The sequence below is a fragment of the Agelaius phoeniceus genome (genome assembly GCF_051311805.1).
Source record: "Agelaius phoeniceus isolate bAgePho1 chromosome W unlocalized genomic scaffold, bAgePho1.hap1 SUPER_W_unloc_2, whole genome shotgun sequence".
In the NCBI taxonomy this organism is placed as follows: domain Eukaryota; kingdom Metazoa; phylum Chordata; class Aves; order Passeriformes; family Icteridae; genus Agelaius; species Agelaius phoeniceus.
This window is the reverse complement of record NW_027509867.1, coordinates 2104056-2122704: the sequence shown is the minus strand read 5'-3', so window position 1 is coordinate 2122704 and position 18649 is coordinate 2104056. Positions and strand designations below refer to the sequence as shown.

Below are 18649 nucleotides of genomic sequence, written 5' to 3'. Positions count from 1 at the left end.
CAGCTCTGCAGCCCCGGGCCCAGTTCCCTCTGCAGAGCACAGGGCTGGGAGCAGCTGCCCGGCCCTGGGGGCTCTGGCAGGGGCACAGCTGGCTCAGGGTGACGCTGTCCCCAGGGCCCAGCTCTGGGCAATGCTGTCAGTGCAGCCAGGGAAGGAGCTGCATCTCCCACAATCCAATGCCATCAGAAGGACACTTGGAAGTCTCCCTGAGATTTCAGTCCAAGCTGCAAGCTTCAATCCAGGGTGCAAACCTGTCCTAGAGCATCTCTGAGTTATGAGATTGATGGGGAAAGGCAGAGGTGTTGTGACACTGAAAATGCTGCTGGGCTGGTGAAATGAGCAAAGTGAGTCCTTGGCTACAAATGTGGAGCTGGGCTGTGGTGGAAACATCTGCTCTCAGCAGTACCTGGGGGAATTTTAAAGGGAAACATGGGGAGGTGATCACCCTCCAACTGGCAAAGGTTAAAGCCCAGCGAAATTCTGAACAGGTCAGAATGACAGACAATGTCCACTAGCTCTCCACTTATCACTTTGCCTCTCAGAACATGCTCTCTATTCCCTAAGGGCAGTAGAAATGCTGAGGGTTTCTGATATTCAAGAACACCAGCAGAGGTATGGGGAAGCTTTAAAGTAAACACCAGAATTCTTAAAAACAGAAGTGTATCTATGTGTGTTCCAGGGTAGGTGTATGGAAAAAGGCTTGGATTTTGGTTACAGGTATCTCCTCTAACTCTTCACTGTCCTTTTCTCCATGAACAGGTGCCCATGTGCAGCCCCAGCAAATGTCCAACAGCAGCTGCATCAGGCACTTCCTGCTGCTGGCATTGGCAGACACGCGGCAGCTGCAGCTCCTGCACTTCTGCCTCTTGCTGGGCATCTCCCTGGCTGCCCTCCTGGGCAACGGCCTCATCATCAGCGCCGTAGCCTGCGGCCACCACCTGCACACGCCCATGTTCTTCTTCCTGCTCAACCTGGCCCTCAGCGACCTGGGCTCCATCTGCACCACTGTCCCCAAAGCCATGCACAATTCCCTCTGGGACACCAGCAACATCTCCTACACTGCATGTGCTGCCCAAGTATTTTTCTTTCTGTTCTTCCTTGGATCAGAGTATTCCCTCCTGACCACCATGTGCTACGACCGCTACGTGTCCATCTGCAAACCCCTGCACTATGGGACCCTCCTGGGCAGCAGAGCTTGTGCCCACATGGCAGCAGCTGCCTGGTCCAGTGCCTTTCTCTATTCACTGCTGCACACGGCCAATACATTTTCCCTGCCCCTGTGCCATGGCAATGCCCTGGGCCAGTTCTTCTGTGAAATCCCACAGATCCTCAAGCTCTCTTGCTCACACTCAAACCTCAGGGAACTTGGGCTTCTTGCTGTTAGTTCCTGTTTATCATTTGGCTGTTTTGTGTTCATTGTTTTCTCCTATGTGCAGATCTTCAGGGCTGTGCTGAGGATCCCCTCTGAGCAGGGACGGCACAAAGCCTTTTCCACCTGCCTCCCTCACCTGGCTGTGGTCTCTCTGTTAGTCAGCACTGCCATATTTGCCCACATAAAACCCCCCTCCATGTCCTCCCCATCTGTGAATCTGGCCCTGCCAATTCTGTACTCAGTGGTGCCTCCAGCCCTGAACCCCCTCATCTACAGCCTGAGGAACCAGGAGCTCAGGGCTGCATTGTGGAGATTGATGACAGGATGGTTTTGGAAACATTAAACTGCTCGAAAAATACTGCATATCACTTGTAATATAAGTCATCTTTGATACTCTTGGGGGTTGCTTTTCTTTGTTTTACTTTTTTTCATATTGTCCACAAAGAAATGTCATTATTTATGCCATTTCTCATTTTGTTTCTCTCCACCTTCCCTGTGCCCACAGACTGTGTCAATGAGGGGCTGTGCTCTCAGTGGCTTTAAAGGAACTGAAGGATCTCCCAGCAGAGTTTTCTGCAGAGATGCCCTTTTGTTGCCTTCTCTGGAGCTGCAGCAGCAATGTCTGTGTGCAGAGCTGGGGCAGATCAGTGCTGGCCCAGCAGCTGTGCCCAGCAGCAGCAGCAGCAGCAGCAGCACTTGGTGTTGCCAGTGCTGCTGCCGTGGCCCTGCCCCGCTGCCCTGGTGGCCCTGGTGTTGCTGCAGGGCCTGAGTGCTCTCGGGGCCGGGCACAGCCCTGGGGGTGGCAGTGCCGGGGCTGCAGCAGGGACAGGCCATGGGCACTGCTGGGGCAGCGCTGACGCCTCAGGCCAGGCCCTGGGGGCTCCAGGCTCCTTGCCCAGTCTCTCTCAAGAACACGGCCAGGCCAATGCTCAGCACAGAAACCCCCGTCAGCAGCCCCAGGCTGGCCGTGGGCAGGCTGGGGGCAAACAGCATGGCTGGGGCTCTGCAAGGGCCCTGGGGCAGACGGGAAGGAGCAGCAGAGCAGGGGCTGATCCATGCCCAGTGTGCTGCACAGCCCAGGGCAGCGTCCCAGAGCGTCCTCATGCAGCTGCCAACAACATCCCCCCTCTGCAGCCCTGGCCTCTCCCCCAGCTCACACAGGTGCCCCATCCTTGCAGGCACAGACACGGCAGCACTGCCTCAGCAGCCCCTGTTTGCATGGCACACAGCAGGGGCAGCACCCCCATGCTGTTGCTGTGGGGACATGAACCTGAGGGAGCACAAATGCCATCAGCCCCTGGGGCCAGCAAGGCCTGGGGGACACCAGGGAAACCACTCAGCTTTGTCCTGGCCTCTGCACTCAGCCAGAAAGTTTGTTCCCATCAGCTGGGAGTTTCCTGTGCCACTGCAGACGCTGCTGCTCAGAGCCAGGGCTGCCTGGCAGCCACCCACAAACTGCCCTGAGCATTTCCTTGGCTTCACCTTTGCTTTCTTTACTCTTTCCTGTTACAAATGTCTTCATGTTGCCCCCCCCTTTTCCCTGCCCTGCAAACAGCCCATCCCTGTTTGCCCTTTCCTCTCTGGCCCCACTCCCCATTGCAGTTCCTGACTTGGCCCCATGGGAACGTCCCTTGGGCAGCAGGATCATCCTACAAGTGCTGCAGGAATTGTCTGCAGGCTCCTGCAGTGCCTGCTGCTGCTCCCTTGCCAGAGGCCCCCCAGGCCAGGGGGGCACATCTGGGCTGCTGTGTCTGGCTCTGGGGCTCCCTGTTCTGGGCAATGAGGAGGAGCTGCAGAGGCTCTGCAGGACTGACAGGATGGGCTTTGGGGCTGCCAGGAGAAGCTGAGGGACCTGGGCTGCTGGAGCTGCTGAAGAGGAGGCCCAGGGCTCATCCTGCAACTGCTCCAAGGGTGGTTTCAGAGAATCCCAGAATCAGCAAGGTTGGAAAAGTCCTTGGGGATCATCAAGTCCAACCTGTGCCCTGACACTGCCTTGTCTCCCCTGAGCCTCCTCTTCTCCAGGATAAACAACCCCAGCAGTTCCCTCTGCCACTCCTCACAGGACTTGTGCTCCAGACCCCTCCCCAGCCTTGTTGCCCTTCTCTGGACATGCTCCAGCCCCTCCATGTCCTTCCTAAATTGGGGGGCCCAGTACTTGACACAGCACTCGAGGTGCTGCCCAAGCAGTGCCCAGCGCAGGGGAAGAATCCCTGCCCTGCTCCTGCTGGCCACACCATTCCTGATTCCTGAGTCTTGGAGACCATTGGCCTTCTTGGCCACCTGGGCACACTGCTGCCTCATGTCCAGCCTGCTGTCCATCAGTCCCTGCAGGTCCCTTTCTGCCTGGCTGCTCTCCAGCCACTCTGTCCCCAGCCTGTAGTGCTGCAGGGGTCGTTGTGGCCAAAGTGCAGGACCTGGCACTGGGACTTGTTCAACCTCACCTTGTTGGATTTGGGCCCTGGATCCAGCCTGTCCCGGGCCCTGTGCAGAGCCCTCCTACCCTCCAGCAGATCAACACTCCCAGACAACTCGGTGTTACCATGGTTGCTTGATACCCTAAAGTGTCACAATGGTCTCCATGACTCCATGAGGCCTCCCAGTGTCACAATGTCCCTTTGGGATCCCTTGGTGTCACAAAGTCCCTTGGATCCTTGGGCCCTGCAGTGTCACAATGGCCCTTGGTCCCCCAAGGCCCTGCAGTGTCACAATGGATCCTTGGTTCCATGAGGTCTGGCAGTGCAGCAATGCTCTCCTCGGTTCCACAGTGTCACAATGGCCTCTTGGTCCCAAGGGCCACCACGGTGTCAAACATGTTTCCTTCATTCCAGGAGTCCCTGAGGGGCAGCACTGGCCCCTTGGTTCCATGGGTCCCTGCAGTGTCACAATGGCCCCATCATGACACCAGGTCCTGCTCTGTCACAATGCTCTGCATGGTTCCACAAGGCCCTGCAGGGTCACAGTGGCCTCTTGGTTCCAGGAGGCCTCAGAGTGCCACCATGAATTCCTTGATACTGCAGTGTCACAATGGAGCCCTGGTGACACAAGATCCTGCAGTGTCACCAGGGACCCTTGGTTCCATGGGGCACCACAGTGTCACAACTGTTCCTTCAGTTCCAAGAGTCCTTGCAATGGAGCAATGGCCCCTTGATTCCATTGTCCCCAGCCTCTCCCAAGGCTCTCCTTGGTTCCACAGTGGCACAATGGCCCCTTGGTTCCACAGTGGCACAATGGCCCCTTGGTTCCACAAAGCCCCACAGTGTCACCATGGCCCCTTGGATCTGTGCTGCCATGTCGTTCACAGTGTCACTATGGTTCTCTTAGTGCCACCAGGCCCCGCAGTGTCACAATGGCCCCTTGCTTCCCCAAGGCCCTGCAGTGTCACAATCATCAGAGAATCAGCCAGGCTGGAAAAGATTTTGGAGAGCATCAAGTCCAACCTGGGACCCAACACCACCTTGTCACCCAGACCATGGCACTGAATGCCACATCCAGTCTTTCCTTAAACACCTCCAGGGATGGTGACTCCCCTACCTCCCTGGGCAGCCCATTCCAATGCCCAATCACCCTTTGTGTGGAGAATATTTCCTAATGTCCAGCCTAAACATCCCCTGGTGCAGCTGAAGGCTGTGTGTTTTGTCCTGTCACTGTTCCCTGGGAAAAGAGCCCGACCCCCACCTGGCTGCACCCTCCTGTCAGGGAGTTGTAGAGAGTGATGAGGTCTCGCCTGAGCCTCCTCTTCTCCAGGATAAACAACCCCAGCAGTTCCCTCTGCCACTCCTCACAGGACTTGTGCTCCAGACACCTCCCCAGCCTTGTTGCCCTTCTCTGGACATGCTCCAGCCCCTCCATGGCCTTCCTAAACTGGGGGGCCCAGAACTGGACACAGCACTCGAGGTGCTGCCCAACAAGTGCTCAGCACAGGGGAAGAATCACTGCCCTGCTCCTGCTGGCAACACCATTCCTGATCCATAGGAGTGCCAGGGGTTGGATGAGGGAAGTGGTGGGGAGGGGCTTGGGGACAAAGTTTCATGTGTTACCAGCCATGAAGGGTCTTGATCTTTATATCTCTTTAGAGTGCATTAGAAGTTGCTGGAGGTCAATATCAATTGGACATTGCTGATACAAACTATAAGGAAAACAAAACAGGACAAATCAGTTCTCTCTGCATTGTTTTAAATACAATATATTCACATTAAATAAACTACTGAAATCTCTTTAATTAACCACAGAAGAATTGAACATTTAAATGATTCCCAGGGGCTTTTCTTGTTCAGGTGTTTTGAACATGTGTGTATGAGACTTTTTCACTGAATTCCTGAACTGAAGAGCTCAAGAAAGAAGAGGCCTCTGGAGTATTTAAATTCATCAGCAACCTCCAAGTGGCTGAGGATCCATCCCCATGAGAGCAGCAATGAACAGAAATGGGCACAGCTTTGTGGCTGCCCCAGCTTTGGCATGGGCCCTGGGCCTGGAGCAGGAGCAGCTCTTGAGGGCCCCAAGGCCGGGGCTCTTGTGCTGCCCTGGGCAGATGGGATGGCAGCAGGGGCTGCAGAGCTCTCAGCACCTCAGCCCCAGGGGAGCAGGGCAGCCAGGGAGCCTCCTTTGGCCTTGGCCAAGCACCTTCCCCCATGGCTGGGGCTGAGTCCTGTGGCAGCTGCAGCTGCTGCTGTGCCCTTGGCAGGGGCTGAGGCCATGGGGCCAGTGGCCAGAGCAGCCTGGCCTGAGCAGAGCTGTGGGGCCAGAGCCGGCTGGGCTGGGCTGGGCTCAGAGAGGCCCTTGGTGCTGCCCAGAGCTCAGGGCAGCTGGCAGAGCTTGCAGGGAGCTGGGCTGGGCTCCAAGAGCCTGGCCCAGAAACCATCAGTGTCCATCTCAGCCTGGCTGAGCATGCAGGGGCAGGACTCAGGCCAGGCCTTGTGGGGCAGGGCCAGCGCCTGTGCAAGGCATTGCAAACAGGCAAGTGGCCCAGAGAGGAGGCTGCTCTGTGCCCTTGGTGGCATGGACAGAGCAGGGAGGGGGCCCAGGACATTTGTCAGCGGCAGCCTCTGTGCCCATGCGTTGGCAGCCCTGGCTGCTGAGCCCAGCTTTGGCCTGGGCTGAGTTTGGCTGTGGCCCAGCTCCATTCTCCTGCGGGGCTCAGGGCCTGTTCCCGGCCATGGCCAGCCCTGGCCGCCTCTCTGCTGGCCCAGAGGCCGGCAGAGCCCGGGGCAGGGCTGTCTGTGCAGCCCCACAGGTGCCAGGGGCTCTGCAGGAGCTGGCAGAGGCTGCCCAGCAGGGAGGCCATGGGGCACAGAGCCCCAAGGCTGCTGTGGGCACCACGGCACAGGGGCCGTTCCCAGCCGCAATGCTCCTGGCCTGGGCTGGGCCTGCACAGGGGCTGGGCCACCATGGCTGGGCCGGCACAGGGCCACAAAGGGGCCACGCAGCCGCTGCCGGGGCTGACAGCAAGGCCAGGCACACACAAGCAATTGCTGAGCATGGCCTGCGCTGGCCAGGCCTGACTGTGCCAAAGGCAGAGCTCAGCTGCCCTTGGGGGCTGCAGCAACACTCCAGAGCCCAAAGAGCCTCCATGGCTGGGCTGGAGACCAAGGCTGCAGCAGGGAAATGCAGGGCTGCTGCGGGATGGGGAGGCCATTGAATTCCAGCACACACCTCAGCTCTCTGATGATCCCGGCACCATGCTGGGCCCTGTTTCAGACTGGAGCAGAGCAGATGTTGATGGCACAGGAGCCCTGTGGGGCTGTCAGGGACCTGCAGCTTGCAAGGTGCTCTGCTCTCCCTCAGGTGCTCTGGGAGAGATCCAATCCCAGCTGGGCACCTCAGGGCACAAGTGGCACTGCCTGTTCATGGGCACACAGCTGATGTCTTCCTGGAAAGGGGCACAGGTGTTAATACCTGTTAGTTTTATAATTATACAAGCAAATATTTTTTATGTGGGTCATTTTAGTCCTTTTAAGAAATGGCAATATTTTCCCACCAGGAACACGAATTTCCTGGATGTACTGGATTCTTCTATTGATGGCAGGAGAAGAAAAACTGATCTTCTCCTCTACCTTTGCTACCAGCATTCAGTCTAATATTTCATGACCCTCTTCCTTCATGTGTTTTAAGCCGTCCCGTTTAAATGGCCGTGTCTAAGGACATCTCTTCATTTAGAGCTGCTGGATCTTTGTCCTTTTCTTTGCTCCCAGACTGCCTCCTGCAGCTTTTTTCAGGTCATTCCAATGCATCTCTCTTGACTGGCTTCATGCTTTCTGCTTCAGGGAGTGGCCCAATCTTTCAGAATTTAAAATAACGTCTTGGTCAGCATGTTGTATTTTTATCTTTTATATCACCTCTTCTTATGTCTCTGTCTAATATCTTTCCTGTATGGCAATCCCTTGAGGGTGGTGAACATGTCAGATGTTGCTGTAAGATCACAAGGAGCTAAGGGAAGGGTTTTGAGGTTTCTTAAATTTTATCACGTTCCCATTTTTTATGCTGGCCATGAAGAGAAAACTTTCTGTGCCTCGGAATCTCACCATTTCCTGCTCCTTCAAAGGACACAAACCTGATCAGTTGTGGTTCCCACTCCAGTGGCTGCACTTGACCTCCCTCCATAGCCAGAAAGTCCCTGGAAATGCAGGGACGAAGGAAACAGGACAGGCTGTGGGGGTCAGGTGCAGGGCAGAGCCAGGGAGAAGAATGACTTTTGCATTGGATGGAGCTGTGCCTTTCCTTGGCTTTGCTGGCTGACAAGAAATTAACATCCTTCTGTGTCTCGGGCAGCTCCTTCTCCAAGAAAAGCAGGTGGGAGTTGGAGCCTAAGAGCTGAAAGCTGCAGGTGCAGCCTGGGCTGGAGGGAGCTCAGATTTGCACAAGGCTGCTCTGAGTGCCAGGGCTTGGATGGGGGAAATGGTGGGGTGGGGGTAGGGACAGAGTCTGATTGATTGTCAGCCATAAAGGGTCTTGATTTTCATATCTATTCAAACTGCATGAAGAGGTTCTTGTACTCAATGTCTATTGGACACTGCATATATCAATGAATTCACAGGAAAAAAAAGTTAAACAGGACCAAAAAATGTTTTCTCGCTGTCTTTTTAAAAAGAAAATATTCAGTTTGAATACACTACTGAAATCTGTCTAATTAACCACAAAAGATTTGAACACTTAAATCAAATGATTCCCAGAGGCTTGGCTTGTTCAGGTGTTCTGAATGTTCATGAGCCCTGGGACACTGAATTCCTGCACTGAAGAGCTGAAGGCTGAACAAGCCTCTGGAGCAGTGAAATTCAGCAGCAGCCTCCAAGTTGCTGAGGATGTCAGCAGCCCCCAGTGAGGCCATCCCTGCCCAGAGACTGTGGGGGAATGGGCAGACAAGGAGAGCGTCCCTGGGGCTGGGGCAGCACAACTCAGAGGCACCAGCGGCTCCAGCTGGGCAATGGAGTGTGGAATGTGGCTGGGAAAGCCCTGCCTGGGCTGGGCCAAGCAGGACACACAAGCCCTGACCCCCATCCACTAGAAAACTCTCTCAAGGAGACATTTAAGAGGAATTACAATTGTTTGTGTACCCTGAGTTGAAAACACTGGAGAAATATTGACAAGAAATTCTCAGGAGCTCAAAACAACCAAGCAGCCTTTACTGGCAACTTTAGAAAATCAAAGAAATTTTCGCAAAAGGTTTAATAGGACATTCAATCAACAAAACAACACTTCTCAAAGCATTAATTTGGCCCATTCAACTTCACAAAGTCTAAGCCTGTTCAATTTCATGTTAATCAAAATTTGCAAGAGGACAAAAATAGAAGAAGTATTTTTATTTATCTCTCTCAAAGAGATAGAAAGACAAATAAGATTCAGAGAAGCACACACACAGCTACCAGCTCCTGCATTCCAGTGCTGTTCAGATGGAAATTCCAAGAGGATGCAGGGTCAAGATGTGTGCTTGCCTTGTGGTCAGCCTTCAATACCCCTTGGTCTCCCTGGGCCCTTCCCCCAGGTGGGGCTTGGGCTTATTTGGTCCCTCAGGAGCTGGGCTGGGGGCTGCAGAGGTGGCTGTGGAGCATTGCCTGTGCTGTGCCAGGGACTGGCAGCCACTGCTGGGCTGGGATAGAGGCTCTGGGGGGATTGAGGTTCCAGGGCAGGGCAGGGCTGGGGTTCCAGGGCAGGGCAGGGCCTTCCTCCCCCACACATAAAAATTTTTGACCCAACAATCTCCTCCAATTTGTCAAAATAGGGAAGGTTGGAGGTGAAATCCCAATTCTGGCCATGGGCACCTGGCTGAGCAGGACAGTTCATTTCCACAGGAAGTAAACCATGGAGCCCCAGTGTTTGGAAGGCACGTGAGAGCCTCACTAGGCCAAGGCCATCCAGACTTGTCAGAAATGACATATTTTGTCTGGGACCTATCTTTGGATTTAGGGAATTTTGGAGGTGGAAGCCCAGTCTCGGCCATGGATGCCTGGAGATGCAGGACTGTTCTTTTCTATAGGAAGGAATGTACGGAGTCTTCCCCAGTGTTTTGGGGACAGATGTGAAGTGACCCTTGTGAAACCATTAACAGCCAGACTTGTTCTGGCAATATTCCTATGGGAACAATCCCTGGATATAAGGAAATTTGGAGGTGAAATCCCAATTCTGGCCATGGGTGCCTGCAGGAGAAGGAGAGTTCTTTTCCATTGGGAATGAAAGCACAGAGCCCCAGTGTTTCAGCAGCTGATAAGAAGAGACCCCCAACATGCCAAGCTCAGCTGGACCAGTCAGGCAGCCCATGGGAGGCCAAACAAGCCAGACCTGTTCCATATTCTGTTGGTTTTATGATGCCCTGCATTATCACCATGGTCCCCTTGGTTCAATGGGGTCCCAGAGTGTCACAATAGCTCCTAGGTTCCAGAAGGCCACCAAGTATCACAATAGTCTCTGTGGTTCCCCAGGACCTACAATGTCACAGGACTCCTCTGTTCCCTGAGCCCTGCAGTGTCTCAATGGACCTTTGGACCCTGGGGATTTGCTGTGCCACAATGGTCTCCTTTGGCTCCACAGTGTCACAATGGACCATTGATGACAGGAGACCCCTCTGTGTCACCCTGGAGCTTTGGTTCCATGCAGCCCTGCTGTGTCACAACGAACCCTTGGTTGAATGGGGTTCCACAATGTCACCATGGCCCCTTGGTTCCATGAAGCCCTGCAGTGTCACAATGGTCTCCTTTGGCTCCACAGTGTCACAATGGACCACTGATTACACAAGGCCCTGCAATGTCACACTGGACCTTTGGTTCCATGCAGCCCTGCAGTGTCACAAAGGCCTCTTGGTTTCATGAGGCCCCGCAGAATCACAATGGTCCTCTTGGTTGTGTGGGGACCCCCCTGGTCACAATGGTCTCACTGGTTCCATGAGGCCTCAGAGTGTCAAAATGCTTTGCTTATTCCATGGGGCCTCATAGTGTCACAACGGTCTCCATGATCTCATGAGTCCCCTCAGTGTCACAATGGCCCCTTGGTTCCATGAGGCTGTCAAGTGTCTTAATGGTATCTCCATTGTTCCATGAGGCCTTGCAATGTCACAATGAACCTTTGGCTCCATGGGGTCTCGCAGTGTCACAATGGCCCCTTTGTTCCATGACACCTCAAAGTGTAACAATGGTCTCCACAGCTCCATGAGGCCACGTGGTGTCACAATGGACCCTTGGTTTGATGGGGCCTCTCAGTGACACTATGATCCCTACATTCCATGGAGCCACACAGGGTCAGTATGGTCCCCTTGGTTCCAGGAGGCCCAGCAATGTCACAGTGCTCCCCATGATTCCATGAGGCCCCACAGTGTCACAATGGTCCCTTGGTCTCACATGGCCCCACAGTGTCACAATGGTCCCTTGGTCTCACAGGGCCCCACAGTGTCACAATGCTCCCTTGGTTCCATGGGCCCTGTGCTGCTGCATTCCCCCCTCCCCTTCTCAGGCCACCCTGCCAGCTGAGAAATGCTCCTTGGGGCTTGGCCTTGGCCAACAGCCCCTGGGCTCAGCTCCTCTGCAGCTCATCACAAACACTGTCTGCTCCAGGCACTGCTGCTGCCCAACCAGCTCCTGCTTTCTGGAGGAGCAGCCCTGGGAACTGCTTTTGTTCCCTCAGTGGCACAACATCCCTGTTCTCACCCTGCCAGAGAAAGCTGTTGGTGCCAAGTGTGGCCAGGATGAACCATTGCTGGGACTGAAGCCCCTCTCTTGGGGCCCTGCAAACAGCGCTCCAAAAGGAGCCCTTGGAGCTCTCCTGGGCCAGCAACTCCCTCTGCGTGGGGCCTCTCCCAGCCGGGAACTCTCCCGTTTGCTGCACTCGGGGATCCCCAACAACAACGGAGCCTGGGCCGATTCCCCCACTCCTCCAGGCTCAACTCTTCACCCTCTGGGGAGATGCCAAAGGATCCACAGGGAGCATTTCCTGCCCTCAGGGGAATTTCTCGCAGGTGCCTTGCACTGACTCTTTGTGTCTGTGTGCACACAGGAGTGCCTGTGCCGGGGAAATGTGGCAGAAATGCTGCTCTCTGAGGGGTTTGAGTGCCTTGGATAGCTGAGTCAGTCAGGCCTCTAAGTGAGGTTACATCACAAGGAATAAGTTAAATGGTGTTAAGAGCATATTTTTGCTAAGTAAAGTTTATTATGTTATAATCTAAGTTGAATATTGTTTCATTTTTATTCCACCATTAAATCATTAAGTCATAGGTTGTGACTTAGGTTAAGTACTGTTAAGTGCTGTTTATTTGCTAAATTGTGAAGTTGAAGGTATCAGTTTAGGTCAAGGTCTGAGATAAGTCCTGTTGAGTTTGAGCTCTGTTAAGCTTTTAGGCCATATTCCTTTTATCCTTGCCCTCACTGTCCATGTGTCACACACACACACACACACACACACACACAGGGACAGTTCTCTGTTCATTTCTGGTTCGATTGCCTGGAATCTGTTTGGTTTTGTTGTTGCTTTGTTTCCTTGCTGGGCCTGAAGTGTCCAGTCAGGAGCAGAGTGACTCTTGCCAAGGAACTTTGTGTTGCTGTTGCTTAATGTTAAATCTGGTTTTTGCTGCTCCCTTGCTGGGGATTTTTTCAGCGCTCTCAAGGCCTCGTTGGTACCAGAGTGAAGGAGCCCTGGCCCAGGCTCTGGCCCTGGGGGACACGGGGACGCTGCCGGGGGGTCCCTGTCCCCCTGTGCCACCCCCAGGGCCCCGGCCCCCGTCCCCGTGTCAGGCTCTGGGGTTGATCTCGTGGAACATCCTCTGGGGGAGGCTGCGGCGCCAGGGGCGGGGGGATCCGGGGGGACAGGGGACCCTGCTGTGCACGAGCAGGGTTGGACTGCTCTGGGGGGAACTGTGAGGGGGCCGGGGCAGAGTGACCTCCCCAGTGACCTCACACAGCCCCTGGGATGTCACACAGCCCCTGTGATGTCACACAGCCCCTGTGATGTCACACAGCCCCCTGTGATATCAGACAACTCCTGTGATGTCACACATACTCCTGTGATATCACACAGCCAACTCTGGGATGTCACCCTGGAATGTCATGCAGCTGCACTGTGATGTAACAGAAGACTCTGTGATGTCAGAAAGTCACCCTGTGATTCCACAATCTGTTCTGTGATGTCATAGGCTGCTCTATGATGTTACACAGCCAGCCAGTGATGTCACAACCCTCTCTCTGATGCCACAGAGCCACCCTCTATGAACGCAGGATCTGCTCTATGACCTCACACTCTACTCTATGATGTCACAGACAGATGTGTGATGTCACAATCCCCTCAGTGATCTCAAAAAACCCTCTCTGTGATGTCATATTGCAACTTTGTAAGGTCACAGTACACACTTTGTCCTCACAGCCAGCTCTATGATGCCATACAGCCATGCCATGATGTCACAGCCTGCTCTGTGATGTCACACTGTTCCCTCTATGATGCCGTAGCTGCTCAATGACCTCACAGAACAAACTCTGTGATGTCATAGCCCAATCTGTGACCTCACACAGCTCACTCCGTGCTGTCACACAGCCCCTTGCTGACATCACAGCTGCTCTGTGCCTCCATGACACAGCCACAGAGGAGCTGCTGTGACACAGCCCCCTCTGGGACATGCCACAGCCCCTGCCAGTGCTGAGCCCCTGGGAGCTCTGTCTGTGCCCTGCTGGTGTCCCTGAGGGGCCCTGGCAGTGCCCCAGCCCTGCTGGGCTGTGCACAGGAGCTGCTCCTGGCCAGAGCTGTCTCTCTGCAGCTCTGCTGCCCTTGCCAGGAGCTGCCTCTGGGCCAGGAGCCCAGCCCAGCTCAGCAGCACAGACATAGGAATCCAAAGGGCCAAGGCCTGAGCCCCAGCCCCTGGACAGGCAGATCCTGTCCCTACCTCCTTGCTCAGGGCTCTTCCCGGGATGGGCACTGGGATGTGGGGATGTGCAGTGCCAAGGGCAGGAGCATGGGGCAGCCCCTGCCAGGCTGCTGAGCAGGGACAAGGAGGCAATGAGGCCCCAGGCCTGCAAGGGTCACTTGTCCCCTCGTGGCCTCAGACCCAGGGCCAGCAGCCATGGCCAAAGTGCTGCCCAAGTTGGCTCTGTCAGGGCTGCCTTGCAGCTGCTGCCCATCCCTGTGCCCTGTGCAGCCCAGGCTGTCCTACGGTGTCCCTGCCCTGCGCCTCTGTCCCTGCAGGCTGTGGGCATCCCCCGGCTGCCCCACCTGACTGGCCCCTTCCTTTGCTGACAGCTCTGCCTCCTGCCTGCCCACACAAAGCCTGGCGCTATTCCAGGCTCCTGCTGGGGGACGTGCTGCACAAAAGGCCTGCTCTGGCAGGGAAAATTCCTTTCTCCTCATGTCCACTCTGGACCTCCCCAGCTGCCCTTGGTGCTATTATGTCTTCTTCAGGTTCATTCCAACTAGGAAGAAAAGCTCCAGACTCTCTGAAACCACCCTTCCATCCTTCCGAGCCTATTCTTCTTCTACCTCACAGCCATCACCATGGCAGCCCTGTCCCCTGGCCTGGCTCTGCCCTTTCCTCTGCCCCTGCCTTGGCTCTGCTGGCATGAAGAGTTTTGTCATTGATATCTTGTCCCCAAGGTGCTGGGGCCAATGGCTTCCCAGTCAGGCTCCTGGAGCAGCAGTGGCTTTTCAGAGGCCAGCCAGGAATGAGCCCTGAGGCAGCAGCTCTGCAGTGGTGGCCACCAGGCCGGGCTGCCAAGGGAGGCTTCTGGCCATGGCCTGCAAGCAGCTGCTGCTGCCAAGGTGCCTTTGGTGCCTCAGGCTCTCCCTGGCACAGCTCCCAGCACGGCACTCTGCCCTTGTGCCCAAGGCCTTCCCTGTGCTGGGGCTGGCCTGGGGCTTTTCCTGCAGCGGGACCTGCCCTGCTGATGGCACAGGAAAGGCAGTTCCTGCTGGAGCAGGAGGCTCTGCCTGCAATGGGCTCCAACAGCTCCATCAAGGCCCTGCTGACTTCAAAATTGCTACCTAGAGCATGATATTCTAATAATTGTTATAGTTCCTGCACTGTGGAGTAAATAACTCTGGTTAAGATCTTTCTGTTTGATCATCATCAGAATCAGACAGAGCCATATTTATATAAATATATCTGGTGTTCTATCATTAATCGTGTGGGACAAATTGTATAAAAGTTCAATTCCATCTCTCCGATCCTTTACATGTAAACCTTTGAAAAATTCTGGGGCTGGGATTGGATCCAGGCCCTCCCAGTCTCCTCTCTTAGAAGGAATTTGAGAAGTCTAGGGGCCCTTCAGGGGTTTGGGGATCCATGGTAGCTGTTGAGTGTCATTTATCTATCTAATGACTCAGCAGGAGTTTCTCCAATTAAGAAAAAAAGCTTTTGACTGAAGCCCCCACTGTGCCCATGACAGGAACCCCTGTGAGTGTCTGGGACATCCCGGCTCTTTGGCAGCCTGGGCACTCCTGGGATGTCACCGTGGAGCCCCTGTGAGTGCCTGTGACAGATCGGTGCCTTTGCAGCCCAAGGTGCCCTGGGATGTCACCATGGAATGGCTGTGACTGCCTCTGACCACAGGGCTCTTTACCATCCCCAGAAAGCCCTGGGAGGTCTCCATGGAGCCCCTGTCTCTGTGTGTGACATTCCAGCTCTGGAACAGCCTGGACACCCTTGGAAAGTCCCCATGGAACCCCTCTGAGGGCCTGTGACAAATCTGATCCTTAGCAGGCAGCCATCACCAGCCCCCTGTTGCTATGGTCAGTCCCTTGGCAGCTCCATGGAGACCCCAGGCCTGGGGTGGTTGCCATGGACTCCAGCTCAGGCCTGCAGCCAGAGCCCGTTGCCATGGCAACCATTGGCAGCCCCATCCCCAGGCTGATGGGATCCCAGAAGCACAGAATTGGCTGAGCTGGGAGGGACCCATCAGGATCCTCCAGTCCAACTGCTGGCCCTGCACAGGACACCCCAACAATGCCAGCCTGGGCCTGGCAGCGCTGGCCAAACGCTGCTGCAGCTCAGAGAGCCCTGGAGCTGGGACCCTGCCCTGGGGAGCCTGGCCAGGGCCCCAGCAGCCTCTGGCCAAAAACCTTTTCCTGACATCCAACCTGAGCCTGCCCTGACTCAGCTGCAGCCGCTCCCTCCACTCCTGTCCCTGGGCACCAGAGGGAAGAGGTTCCCACAGCCCTAGCCAGGGACCCGCTCCCAAGGCTGCTGCCATGGCCACCAGGGCTGCCACCAGCTGGGATGCTCGGTTTCCACGGGCCGGGCTTCAGGAATGGGATTCCCCAATTTCCTGCTCCCGCTAAAACCGCACTGCCCTCGCTGCCCTCCCACCTGCCATGGAAAGCACAAAAGGCAAAGATAGTGGGCTGGGATAAGAACAATTTATTTGGAACAGCAACCAGACAAGGAACAAACAGAACAAAAACAGTATTGATAACAGAAGGGATAAATAAAACTGTTTACAGGGAAAACTACAACACAACTCACTGGGTCTGCCTGGCCACAATTTCACCTGCCTGGAAAGGACACCCTTCTCCTCAGGATTGAGAGAGATTGCCTTTCCTGCCCCTGGCAAGGACCTGAGGTGGGAGTGAATGTAATGACAGGGCCATGGCCAGACCCTCACGTTCTTCCGTCCCATATCATGTCATTGGCAGGGGCAGGAAAAGGTACAGGTGTCTTCCCAGCATGGATCACAGGGAACATGGACCACCAGGACTCTTCCCAATGTGGGTTCTCCCATCGGGGATGAAGCTGGAGTGGTGCATGAAGCTGTTCCTGCAATCGAGGCAGTTGCAGGGCTTCCCTTACTGGTGGCTCCATTGGTGTCTGGTAAAATGAGAGCTGCTGGTGAAGCTCTTCTGACACTGGGGACATTCGTAGGGCCTCTCCCCAGTGTGGATGCGCTGGTGCCTGATGAGGGTGGAGTTGTGCTTGAAGGCCTTCCCACAGTCTGGGCAAAGGAAGGGCCTCTCCTCTGAGTGAATCCGCTGGTGTTGGAGGAGATGGAAGCTGGTGTAAAACCTCTTCTGACAATTGGGACACTCGTAGGGCCTCTCTCCAGTGTGGATGTGCTGGTGCCTGATGAGGTGGGATTTCAGCTTGAAGCCCTTCCCACAGTCAGGACAGTGGAAGGGCCTCTCCTCTGAGTGAATTCGCTCATGCAGGTGGAGACTGGAGCTGGTCTGAAACCTCTTCTGACACTGGGGACACTTGTAGGCTCGTAGGGCCCCCCCACCTTGTGGATGCGTTGGTGGATGATGAGGGCAGAGCTGCAGCTGAAGCCCTTCCCACACTCCCCACACTCCTAGGGCCATTCCCCAGTGTGGATCATCTGGTGGCTGATCAGGGTGCTGCTCTGCCTGAAGCTCTTCCCACACTGCAAGCACTTGTGGGGCTTCTCCCCATCATGAAGCTGCCCATGGACCACCAGCTCTGAGCTCTGGCTGAAGCTCTGCCCACCTTCCTGTCTCAGGGTGGGTCTTTCCTCCTCAGAGCACCCTGGGCTGGGTTTGGAGCCCCTCCTCCTGTGGGATCTCTGGGGCTTTTCCTCCACGTGGGAATTCTGCACCGTGGAGCCATTTAAAATGGCCTCTTCCACGAGGTTCAGCTGTGGGGATTTGTCCTCCCTGGTCTCCATCCTCAGCTCCTTATCTGGGGAAGGGAGGACAAGGAGAGGATGGGATTTGCCTCCACGCCACAGGGAAGGGGAAGGAGATCCCCCCAGTGCATCCCCGGCAGGACAGGGTTGGCAACAGGGTTGTCCTGCAGCCAGGGGCCGTGCTGGGCTGGGAGATGGAGCAGGAGAGAGGGGGAAAGGGGCACTGACTTCCTCCTCACCTGCCTGGGTATCCCAGGGCTCCTTCCTGTTTCTCGCAGCCTCCTCCTCCATCCAATCAAGACTTGGGAATGGGAAATCCTGTTCTGGGAAGAAAACAAAGGGTGCACACATTGTCTTTTGCACAGGATTTAAGGGAAACCTGGGGGAGAGTCTAAGTCAGAATTAGAATTTAATAAGAAAATGAAGATCAAGGCAATGCTACAGAAACACTGCCTTGAACTGACAGAGTCAGGATATAACCTGACACCCTGTTGCTGGTCAGGGTGGTGGCTGCAGTCCCATTAAATGATGGCTGCAGTCCTGTTGGAGTGATGAATGTGATTCTGTCCAAGCAGTGATCCTGTAGAAGGGTCTGGTCTTCCTCTGAAGGTCCAGGGGTGGTTCTGGAGCTCTTGTCCTCTGGGAATCCAGTAGGCAAGCTGCTCCTGGTGCTGCAAGCCTCAGCTTATATCCAGGTAGGAATGCTTGGATCCTCCCCCTGGGCGGAGCATCCCACAATGGGATGATGGAATTTTATCAGTCCTGCAGTGACACTCAATGGTCCATTCCCAGAAGATATCTCCCCTGGAGGGCGTTATCAGGGCTGAGTCATGGAAGAGATCAAGAACACTGCCCCGCCTGTTTCTAGCAGTTGATGAAGATGGGCATTGAAAACATGCATTTGGTTCCATCTTACATTGCAGCCTGAAACAGTGGGGGAATCCCTGGTCAGGGGGTGAACACCACCCCCCTTACCCAAACTGGCTCAGGTGTAAAACCCCCACCCCGGGAAGGCCACACACACAGGGGACAATGTCACACTTGCCCTGCCCCAGGGCAAATGGCATCTCTCTAATATTTTCTTAACCAGATTGCAAAATTATTTTGGCACAGTGAGTTCAGGGCACTGTTCTTCTACCCCAGTTGCCTTTGACAACAGCATGGTTCCTTCCTCTGAGGAGGTTGTGGTTCTCTCTGGAGGAAATCATGGAAACTTGGACGCAGCTTCCTCTGAGTGACTTACAGG

At 55.0% G+C, this 18649-nt stretch overlaps 1 pseudogene; it reads right to left on the bottom strand.

The window, feature by feature from the left end:
• The window catches only part of LOC143692639 (uncharacterized), an 87934-nt pseudogene that overhangs the window by 23624 nt on the left and 45661 nt on the right, over nt 1-18649 (bottom strand).